This window comes from Hibiscus syriacus, unplaced genomic scaffold, assembly GCF_006381635.1.
Source record: "Hibiscus syriacus cultivar Baekdansim isolate YM2019G1 unplaced genomic scaffold, ASM638163v2 tig00111127_pilon, whole genome shotgun sequence".
In the NCBI taxonomy this organism is placed as follows: Eukaryota; Viridiplantae; Streptophyta; class Magnoliopsida; order Malvales; family Malvaceae; genus Hibiscus; species Hibiscus syriacus.
In genome coordinates this window covers 284206-296345 of record NW_024062988.1, presented here as the reverse complement: position 1 = coordinate 296345, position 12140 = coordinate 284206, and the positions used below count along the sequence as shown (strand labels likewise).

Below are 12140 nucleotides of genomic sequence, written 5' to 3'. Positions count from 1 at the left end.
TTGAAATGACCAGGTTTGCCACACTTCCAACATACTATTTTTGACCTTTTGTTGGAAGATTTATCATCTCCACCTATGTACTTCCTTTTGTTTTTAGACTTGTTGGAATTCTTTGATCCATCAACTTCCACCATATTCACAGAAGAAGATCCAATTTGATTCTTACCTTTAGGATTATTGTCAAGTTCTTGAGTCTTCAAAGACTCTTCAATCCTAGGTGACTTCCGAGTTGAATCAAAGTTAACTATTCCTTGTTATGTTTCAAAGTATGTTTAAAATCTTTCCAAGAAGGAGGCAATTTGTCTATAATAACAACAACCGAGATGGCTTCATCCATCTTCAAATTATGCTGTACAAATTGTCCTAAAATCCTCAACAATTCGTGATATTGTTCCATTACCGGCCTGGTGTCAGTCATCTTGTAATTCATAAAATCACTTACCAGAAACTTTTTAATAGATGCATCTTCTGTCATATACTTGGATTCCAGTGAATCCCACATTTCCTTTGCAGATTCGATATTTTGGTAAACATCAAATAAAGAGTCAAACATACCGTTTAAGATGTGGCCGCGACATATGTAGTCATCGTTCTCCCACTTCAATCTCTTCCTCGCCACTTCCAGGGATTCATTTTCAGCGTATTCAGGCATGGGGGTACTCAGAACGTACGCCACTTTCAAGGTAGTAAGAAGGAAATGCATTTTCTTCTTCCATCTACGAAATTCTTGCCCTTCAAATTTCACCAATTTGTCGAACTTACTGGTCATATCCTTCACAGATTCTCTGTTCGCCATTTTCCGCAGAATATTTCAATCTTTGTTATAAGTTTTGGGTGTTGCTATTGCTTGGATTCATTGAGAGTCGTGATACACTTTCAGATTGAAATATTTCGATGGTACAATCGAAAATTCAACCGGATAAAACTCAATGATTTAGAACCAAGGTGAAGAGAGTTATGATCTTTTTGTTGTACCCGATTCGAAATGACCAAAAACGGGATAAATAACCCATGTTTGAAACTGACGAAAACTAAAATTAGCAGTTACAAAACCACCACATAACAGTTCAAATCAGAATAAGTTCAAACAAGTGTAGCAGTTACAAAACCACCACATAACAGTTCAAATCAGAATAAATTCAAACAAGTGTGCACTACGCACTTCCCTTACTTGTTCAATATTTATTAAGATTACATTGGTCAACAAGTTCATCCCATTACACTTAAATAATATTGGTGATACTAATCACCAACAGTGATAGTGATAGTGATAGTGAGCCATGGCATAATCCTTCCTTACAACATTTAATTACTGTGCAACCCTTAACTAATGATCTGATTTCTTTTTCAGCTTTGGCAATTGTGTGCTTCGTTCGGTGGTCATTGTTGATAAAAGGTAATTAAGCATTTTCGACGTCGTATTGTGTGCTTAATTTTGAAATGCTTAACTCACTGTCGTCAACAAATTGCAGCCTAAGGGAGACGGATTTACTGCTTTGCTCACCAACAAATGTAGGAAGCCTGAATGTTTCAAGAGGGCAAGTTTCTAACTAATTGGAGACCATAGATTCACCATTAAACTATCCAATGATTCTTTTAATCTGTTCATCATATTTATATTCTTTAATCTTTTTTATATTGTTCTTTTTTATTTTAAATACAATTTGACCCAAATAAGTATATACTTCATATAAAATAATTAGTACACTCATTGTTTTAAGAATCATCAAATATACCTTGTTCATGTCATGTTGTAGCATGTTACACTAAATGCAAAACGGCGGTTAAAATAGGCATCAGCCACACTTAAGCAACAACATTCTATCATATTTGATTCTTAGAGTGCACTAGCAAATGTTCACACAGTGCACTACAATTTTCTAACAAAAATGTAACCTACTAAGACTGAGAGGAGTATGAGGATAGCAGCAATAAAGTTGACATTGGGCTAGATGGTTTTCTGACTAGTTTCTTTACTGGTAATTTCTCTGCCTTTTTCATGGGAAGTGCTCGGTGTCGAAGAGTAAGGGAGGACTACATCCCAAAAAGATCTAGTGGTCACTCTAAGGGATTCTTCTTCTGGTTCCAAGATTTTTGAGGCATCGTTCGGGGCTTCCATCGACATCAACTCAACACGATGGTCTTTTAAAACCTACCAGATCAAGAAAAAACCAAATTAGAACATTCTCTAAAGAAATAAAACAGTATAAAGACCGGTAGAATACTCATTTATCAAAGTTACACACGAACCTCGAGTGTTTCTGATGGTTGAAGATAATCGCAATAAATGTACCCGCCAACCAAGGTACAAAGACCCTCCTAGGTAATTAAAGATTGCAATTTTTCCTGAATATATCTTCCGTTACTCCTACTTGCTAATAGTACAAGAATAATAAAAATTTGCTTGGAAATGGAAGAAATGAATCACGTATATAGAAATTGAGACTACTAATTTAAGAATGAACACACGAGTATATTCTATTTTGTTAGTCGCTTGTGTACGAAGTTGGTAAAACCCTACGTTTCTGCTTCTGTAATCAATAATGCAGCCACATTATAGTCGAACAATAAATTGAAATTTCTAATTTATTAGAATGAAACCATCATGATAATAATGTACTATTTATGCTATGTAATCAATAATGCAGACACAACATAGTCAAATCTCAAATTTTTTGCATGAATAATGTACAGTAATTCAGTAGAAGAAAGCCTAAAGCAAAGATCTAAGCAACAGAAAGCATCACTCCTCAAATTGATTGATAGAGAAAAGAGAAAATTAGAGATTGAGTGACAGTAAATAAGTCTTCCAATTAGAGTTAGGTTCTTTTGATAGAATAAAGACTTATCAACAATGCTAACCCACCTGAAGGAGTGTAAAACAAGTTGGGAATCTGGCTTTTCAGAAGATGAGTCATTCCTTGTTTCCTTAATTACATCGTTATTTGGCCCAACATCTTCACCCGCTTCATCACAAATGATATCCAACCTGCTTAGCAAACTCCTGATGATATCATCCTGATCACAGCCATGAACAATTTGAATTTCATAAGAAAAGAATATCAAGCGCATGCCACTCAAGTGAATACGACCGTTCATTCTCCTAGAAACAGTAAAAGTAACAAAATACCTTTATATCATCAACAGCCTGTGAAATCGGTTCCTTTGAATTCAAGAATGAAAAGGAACATACAGAGCCAGTAAAATTGACAATACCTACAACATCTTTCTGGCTGCATGCTTCGCAAAATTTGAACAAATTATTCAATGTTAGGTTTAATAGTATAACAAACATTAAAAGATAATTAAGTTATAAAACTGAAAAGGCCAGGAAACATTCAATGTACATATCCTTCATAAACGGTAGAAACAACTCAACTTCATGCAAACCATCTGTTGTTCAAGTTTCATCATTGACAACCTAAATATAAAAAGAAGAATACTATTCCATAATTATCAGTAAAAAGGTGAATGATTTATTTAAAATGGAATGAATACTATTCCATAATTATAGAAGATTAATGAATAAGATGCTCTAAGATTCAACTGGTTGATTAGAGTGATTCTCACCATGTTCCCATCTATCATGGCTTTTGCATCTTGCAACTCTTTAACATAATTCAAAATTCCATTACGGAGAACACCAACAAGTGTCTCAGATCTTAATGCTCTCTCTTGATATATAGGCAGCCTGGGTAACATATACCTCTGTTAATAAAAAATTATTAAAGATATTCTTTTGAATCTAAAACAGTTGGCTGGAAAATGTCAACACGTGTATATAGAGAACCAACAATGTAGAAAGAGAAACTAGGTTGCAAATTAAGACCTGTCATATGGTAGCCGAATGCTTTAGCCGAAAGGACCACAGAAGTTATGATGAAGCAGGAAAATAATAGATGCTAAGAAAGTGGACTGGACTCCACTTGTACCCAAGGATAAATTAAACAGGTACTCTCAAACCAATTAATAGAGCTCTGTGATGAGAAAGATTTGATTAAAATAAAAAAAGAGGAATAGGTAAAACAGGTTACCTAAGATCAAAGTTGTAGAAGCACTTAAAAGTTTGACGGGAAGTTAAGACCCTTCCCATTTTGAAGTCACAAGGCCGTAAGCTGCTTGATGTAATATTTGATGACAGCTTACAATTTCGACATGCCCATCTACCAAAAATGTTCCATTTTCAGATCAAAATTGAAATTTAACTTTAGTAACCGAGGAACATGAAACATCAAAAAGAAATACTATTGACTATGGGTCTAGGTCTTATAAAATACCTCCTTGGGCTACAACATATGTGAACAAGCAATCTTTCATCAAGGTCATCCTCCAAAAGGGATGCAGATTCAGCAACTCCTTTCACAGTCTGCAAAATCCATTACATTTATTTCAGATCATAAATTGATGAAGCCAAAACTTTAAATAAAAATTCTGTAAATGAAAAACAAGCCAAACTTCAATAGAAATTAAGCTAATATAAAGTGAAATACCTGACAAAGCAGCATGATAGAATTCTTGAATGCGGCCTCACTAGCCCACGCATAAATACCCACTACTCCGATTCCACCCACAATAATTCTCGACACCTTGATTCAGTAACATTTACATAATTTAAGGGGAAAATCAAACTCATTTCACTAATTTAAAGTAAACAAAGAAGAAGTAAAACGCACTTGGCGAGCATGTTCAGCGACCCAATCCTTGTCAACAACCAAAGAAGAGGAAGAATCAGAGGACTGAGATTTGGGTTTTGATCCCTTTTTCATAATGTCTTTTGCTGGCTCCAGGACCAAACAAGCTGGTTGTCCGGCATCGTTTTGAGGAATGGGTACTAGATCGTACACGAAACCGCGGTCCAGACCGGAGCTGAGTTTCCCTATCACCAAATCAACCTTCATTCAAACGGGAGAAAATGAATTTATCGTGAAAATCCTCAGAATCATCGATCTCTGTAACTTGATTTCGAAAATAAAAAGTAGTGGACCTGAGCCGGAGCTGAGGATTGGGAGAGACGCTCCTCTGCTAGCTGCAGTTAGCTTTCCTCTCCGACCACCGCTTTCACAATGATTTTGACTTCAGTGAAGAACAGAACGAAGTCGGACCACTTGGAATTTCAGAGCTAACAATAAGAACCGGAAATGAAATCATGAGAAAAACGGCGCGGTCCTGCCTTCAATGGACTAGAAACGGTTTTTTGCAGTTGCGCATTTGGTTAGGCCTCTGAATTTATTCGAGGACTTGACCACTTGGTTAATGGGCTTCGTTTAACCAGTGGTCTCTCTGTATGAGCTTCATCATAAGTCTCATAAAATAGTTTAGGGTAAATTACACAAATGTATATTAAATTATATCATTAAAATTTTAAAAATCATCAAACAGTTAGTAATTTATAAAATTATTATAAAATAATCACTATATATTATAAAAAAATCTTTCATAAATTTAATAATTATTTTATAATAATTTAATGATTATTTTATAATTATTTAAAACGTTTAATTATTATTTTATAACCTTTAAAATTCTAGTGACCAAAAATATTATGTCAACATAGATAAATAGTTATTTATGTACTTTATCCATAATGTATTTAACATAAATGTTTTAAAAATATGACTTTTTTGAGGATACGATTACAATCATACATTAATGACAATAGACAAAACCCTAATAGGTTTTGATGTTGATGTCTAATATCTCAAAACCTTAGCATTTTGTTAATTTTGCAAAAAGAAAAATAATTATTTTTTATTAATATATGGTGCTTAGTGGTAATATATATTATAATATCTTTTAATCATTTGACGATAAAAATTTAAATATCTTACAATTTTTATATTCAAACTTAAAACCTCTAAAATAATAATATTCTTTTAATCACTTAAATAACTTAATGTACAAAACACAATTAATTAATTAAATGTGTGACTAAACACATAATTAATACATTCATCTCACCTTCTTTTCAGCTTACCAAAATTCATCTCATTGACCTAAATTAATAATGTACGGACCCACACTGGGAATAAAGATTCAACAGCTCTTGATTGGCCATGTCACTAATATTAAAATGTAAATGTAATATTAACTGGGTTAAATTATATTAATGATTTATTTGTTTTTCTGTAATTGGTTTTTCAGGAAATGTTTTTCACATTTTTTATTGTTTGGTTGGTAGAAATACATGGTCAATGTAATTCATTTTCCTAATTTACTGAATTTCCTTTGTATTTTTGGAAAAATGACTTAACATCTGATTTTTCGTAAGTTATTTTACAAAATTTTCACTTCAAATCATAAACGCTCAAAACATTATTATTTTATATATTTAATGTTAATATATTATTTTAATAAAAAATACTAATTACTAAATTATATTTATTGATAATTTTAATAATATAATATTTTATTTTTATTTTTATAATTAGATTATTATAATATATATAATATTATAATTTTATTTTAATAACATATAATAAATTATTAATAAAACTAATATTATTTATTAATTTCATAAAAATAATATTATTGAATTGTTGATATTTAATATATACTCCTTAAAATATAATATAATATTTTTATTTAAATATTATAAGTTTCAATATTTTAATAATATTATTATTTTAATAAATAATTAATATAATAATCATAATATTTTATTTATAAAATTATATATATAATATGTTCATAATAATATTGACATAAATAATATTATATAAATTATTATAATATTTTTATAAATAATATTATTATATTTTAAATAAATAATATTATTTATTGTACATGATGTTTATAATAAATAATTTTTAAAAACATTTGTCAACCAATGGAAAATGAATTACACAACATCATCCAAACACCATCATCCAAACACCGTAAAATGATTTCCATAAAATGTTTTCCAGGAAATGTAATTCATTTAACTGAAATTTATTTTTCGGAATCTATTTTCCATGAAACAAACGGACCCTATATGGTCACTAAATTATGAATAAGTTTTCGCTTTCAATGTTAAAGCTTTAAAAGTAACAAAATAATTACTAATGTTACTGTTTTATTATCTCATTAGTAGAAGAATAATATGGAACTTTTGGGTTGCTGAGTTTGCATTATCTTGACAAGTTGACACACTTTGACCGATCACAAAATCACCGTTAATTTTTTACGACGTGGGACCAAAATATAATATTATGTATGATTTTAAAAACAATAATAATTGATCAAAATATAAATTAAATAATAGATGAGTATCCAAATAAATAGTTTACTCAGTTTTTAAAACCATAGTAAAACATTCTTGCTTCCTTAACATATGTGTAATTTCCATAAATTTAAGCAGCTTTTATATAATTTTGACTAAAATATAATATAGTATATGTTTAAAAAATTTCAATCTTTTTGACAACAAGCATTTATACATATGACATATGCGGTGTTTGAATTTGAGACCTCAATGGGTAATAACAAATCTTTAAATTACTAAGGTCGTTTGATTCGTGTATAAATTTAAATAACATCGGCGGTCCTTATATTTTTGTTTATTCAATTTTGGTCACCAATTTTGAAAAGGTTTATTTCTTGTTCGTCTTATTTGATCGTTGAGCGTTAACTCTCATCACTTTATTGATGTGACACTTTAGTAAAAATAAATTTTAACTTGATTTCTAAATTTTAAACAAAATACTAATTTGACCTTAAAATTTAAATAAAATATTAATTTAATCTCTAAACTTTATATAAAATATCAATTTGATCCCTGAATCTAATCAAAGTTCATGTTGCTAATCGCCACTCATCACTGTCATCGGTCATTATCGATTTTCGTCACCAGTCATCAACCACTATTGACGATGATTATTGGACCCCAAAATTTTAAATTCATTCTTTTTTTAGCTCTTGAACGTGAATTCGATATTCGTTTCACATAAAAATAAAAGATAAAAATTGAAAAGGTTAAAAAATAAAAATAAAAATTAATATAAAAAACAGGGGTAAAATCTATTATTTGAAAGTATTATATACTTGCTTAACGTATCCGACACCTGCTACTACAGTTAACACAGCAGCAACAGCAATACAACGGCTCCACCACCACCACCCTGCTTAATTACCAGTCCAACAAGCACAACCATAAAATTCTATTCAAAACCCTTCCATTTTTCCATAGCAAACACACACAAAAAGACACTAGCATTAACCAAAGATATGCTCTCAGTAATTTTGGTTTCTACTGCTTTGCTAGTCGTGGTTGGCGTCAGCAGTTGCTTTCATTATTATAACAAATGGTTTTCGAGTATCAAACCAGTCAAGCAGCAGCCGTAAAGTTGAATATTGCGTAGTGTGCATTAGTGAAGTCTCCAAGTGGGGAAACTCAGGTGGCTAAGGTATCGTAATGGCTTTCATGATAGTTGCATTGATGCATGTGTTAAAGTTGGCACGACTTGCCCTATTTGCAGGGTTAACGTAGTCCCTAAACGGAGCTTTCTCGTTTCTTCCATGGTTTCTTTAGCTAAATCAGTCTAAAAGAGCCGTGAAATGAATCGAAAACCCGCTTTGGTCGGAGTTTACATTGACATTTTGTGAGAGTGTTGGTATGTTTAGTGAAGTTAATTAAGCTTAGGCGTGGCAGTCTGCAAGTTAAACATGATTCACTCTTTGATGGGTTATTCGAGAACAGAGCAGGGCGCTACCTGACTCAGTAATATTCTGTTTGTTCTTTTGTTTACAAATTACATGATAGGCCGTTCAGAAATGTGATTCAAACTCTTAACACTTTAATTGTTTTCATTTCTCAAAAATTTATATTTTTGAAATTTTATTTTTCAGTGAAACAAATATTGGATTTATGTTCGAGAGATTTAAAAAAAAAGTGAATTGAAATTTTTTTGGTCCAATGGTCATCAGTGACAACGGTAGGCATGACCAATGATAATAAAAGAGTAACGACTAACGAAATATGAACTTTAACTGGATACAAAATTTAAATTGATATTTTAAATAAAAAATTAAAGTTAAATTAATATTTTATATAGAGCATAAAATTAAATTAATTTTTATATAAAAGTTAAAAATTAAATTAAAATTAAATTAATTTTACTAGCATACCATCCTAAGTTAAAAAAAGTTAACGGCTAACTGAAAAAAAAAACGAGGACCATCAGTGTTGTTTAGCCTCACTGCATTAGAAGACGGGGAAGTGGGGAATTTATACATGACACCTCTTAATATAATATTAAAATAAAATGTTATCGGTTTTGTTATTATTTAAATAATAAAATTAATAAAAAAATTATTTAAAATATTATTATTTTTAACTAAAACATTAATTTTTTTAACATTTCTATTAAAAGTGTCCAATAATAATAAAACTAGTAGAAAAAATAATAAAATTAATAGCGCTTTACCAAATCTGGTAAAACATCCAATAATAACGAAACCGATAAAAATAATAATATTTTCGATAAATTTTTATCAATTTTATTATTTAAATAATAACAAAATTCGTAACATATTTTTTTAATAATATATTAAGACTGCTAACTATTTCCCGGGGAAGTGGCAGACCGAAAGCGAATCTTTCCCGCTGCTCCAAAAACTTTCACCAAACAAAACAATAGGAAGATCTGTCGAGGAGAAAGAAGACAAAAGTTTTTGCTTTTTGCCGCGTCTACGCAGTTGATTTCATCCGCCCACGGGTTTATTATCGGTCTCTAATTAATATCGAATCCAATGGTATATATTTAATAAAAATAAGACTCGACTCGCGGCAGTTATCAAACTCTCTTAGGTAGTGTTTTAAAAATTGGATCGGATCGGTCGGTTTAACCGGTTTAATCGAAAATCATTGTATAGTCCAGTTTAATTTACATCGATTGAATCGTTACTAGTGAATAGGTCGGAACCGTTGAACCGTTTCAACCGGATCGGTTGAAAACCGAAGAAAACCACCAATTTTTTTTTTAAATTTAAACCAAACGACGTCGTTTGTTAAACGAGCCAAGTCAAACTCGAGTATTATTGAGCTCGACTCGAACTTGAAAACTTTAAAAGTAAGCTCAACTCGACTCAAACTTACAAGCTAAAATCTATCAAGTTCAACTCGAACTCGAAATATAATATTGAAACTTGAACTCGAAAAGGCTTGAACTCAAAAAAAAATTAGAAGCTCGATTGAAGCCTAAAATTCGAGCTTGATTGAAGTGAGAGAATAGTTCACTTAATACTCACCAAAAGGCTCTATGATTTTGAATGTCAAATTACCTCTATTATTTATAGAAGTTAGTTGAGATGTTCTTCTATGTTTCTTAGCCATGTGAGATTGTTTTGTTTTTTATATTTTTACTCTTTAGACTTTTGGGATGCTCTTCTATGTTTCTTAGCCATGTGTGATTGTTTTTTTAAAAAAATTAAACCAAACAATATCATTTTGTTATGATTTTTTAGCCCCAAATTTATTTTTTAATTATAGTTATATAATTATATTTATTATTTAATATGTTTTACCTTAAATATTATGTTGTAGTTAATTCGAATCATTTTGTTTCACTTGATTTTATGGTTTTTAACTTATATATGTTATGACTTGCTTTGAATATGACTTGTGATATAAAAAATTATTTTTTATTAAATATTTTTTGTATTTTTATTTAATTTTTTAAATAATTCTAGCGTCGTCCGATTCTTCCGACCAATCAAACCGATTCGACCGATTGAACTAATAAATCGATAGTATGATCGGTTCGCTAACCGATCCAGTTCTAAAAACCATGCTCTTATGTGGTTTTCAAATTTCTACATTCATGGCAGTGGTAGTCTTCTCTGACTACCATTATGTCATTTTTTTTGGTTATATTTTATCATATTTATTATATAATACTTTTGATTTTTTTTGGTAAAAGGTCTCATGCATATTAATAAATTGTCCGTCCAGCTCAGTTGGTAGAGTATAAGACTCTTAATTTTATGGTCGTGTGATCAAGTCTCACGGTGTGCAATTCATAATTGTCGGAGGTCTTCCACGGAAGTTGCTCCAACCTAGCGTTGGAGGCAGCCTACTACCCTACATCCCCCTTACTCTATTACATATGGGAATAGGGTGAGCTAATTTTATTATCATACATATCGATATTTTGAACTTTCGGTGTAAGTTTTTTTAATGGTTTTCTGTTCGATTTTTATTTTCCTTGATTATCTGGTTGTTACTTTCCTGTTGCATGATTCCTCTATTAATTTTTACAAGACAGTTCGTTGGTTATCGCATATATGTGCCGATCAGATTGTTGTTAAGGGGAGATCACTTTATCCGTTGGCCATTTTGATTTTTTTTAAGTTTATCTCCTCTATGTTTGATGTTCAATGTTGTTGGTGTGTTCAGTTTACGTACATCGTTGCTTCATTTGTTAATGGTTTTGTTTATAGATTATTTCTAAGTGATCATTGTTATATTCTATTTTCGATAGTCTCGCCTGTAATTGTTCAGTCTATAATTGACAAAACGTTTGTTGATATGATTTTCGATAAATGAATTATCCTGGTTATTTTAAAAAAAAATGAGATAAAATAATATTTAATCTTTAAATTAAATAATTTTAATTGAATTCGTACACTTTTATAATCATTTAATTAAATAGATAATATTCATTAAATATGTAAAAAAATAAGAATTAAAATTTAAAATGTAATCTTAAAATTTAAATATTTAATTTCATGAAAAATAAATATCTATATTCGAATCAATTTATATCAGTGTTTAAAAAATTGTTATTATTTTTAGAGATCACGAGTTTAAACATCAATTAATACAATAAAATGATTAAACGTTCATTATCAAATTAATAAATAATATATTTAAAATAAATACTATTTATAATCACCTTAACTTATAAATAAATAACTAATTACATTAAAAAATAAAAATATCAAATATCAAATCATAAATAAATATTAAAATTATAATTGCCCTGTAATTAAAACTTTATGATAGGAGAAAAACATTTGCTTTCACGCTTCTAAATAATTTATTTCCAATCCGACCAGCTCCACCTGGGCCCACTACATCCACATTGTTCTTTAAGTCATAATCAAACTTCAATTCTCCGCCGTTTTTCATCTTTTAATGGAACCCTAAGACCAAATCCCTC

General features: G+C 30.3%; 1 pseudogene; it reads right to left on the bottom strand.

Moving 5' to 3' along the window:
• Positions 1–1747: 1747 nt before the first annotated feature.
• On the bottom strand, positions 1748–12109 carry LOC120154276 (annotated as a pseudogene).
• Between the last annotated feature and the right edge of the window lie 31 nt (positions 12110–12140).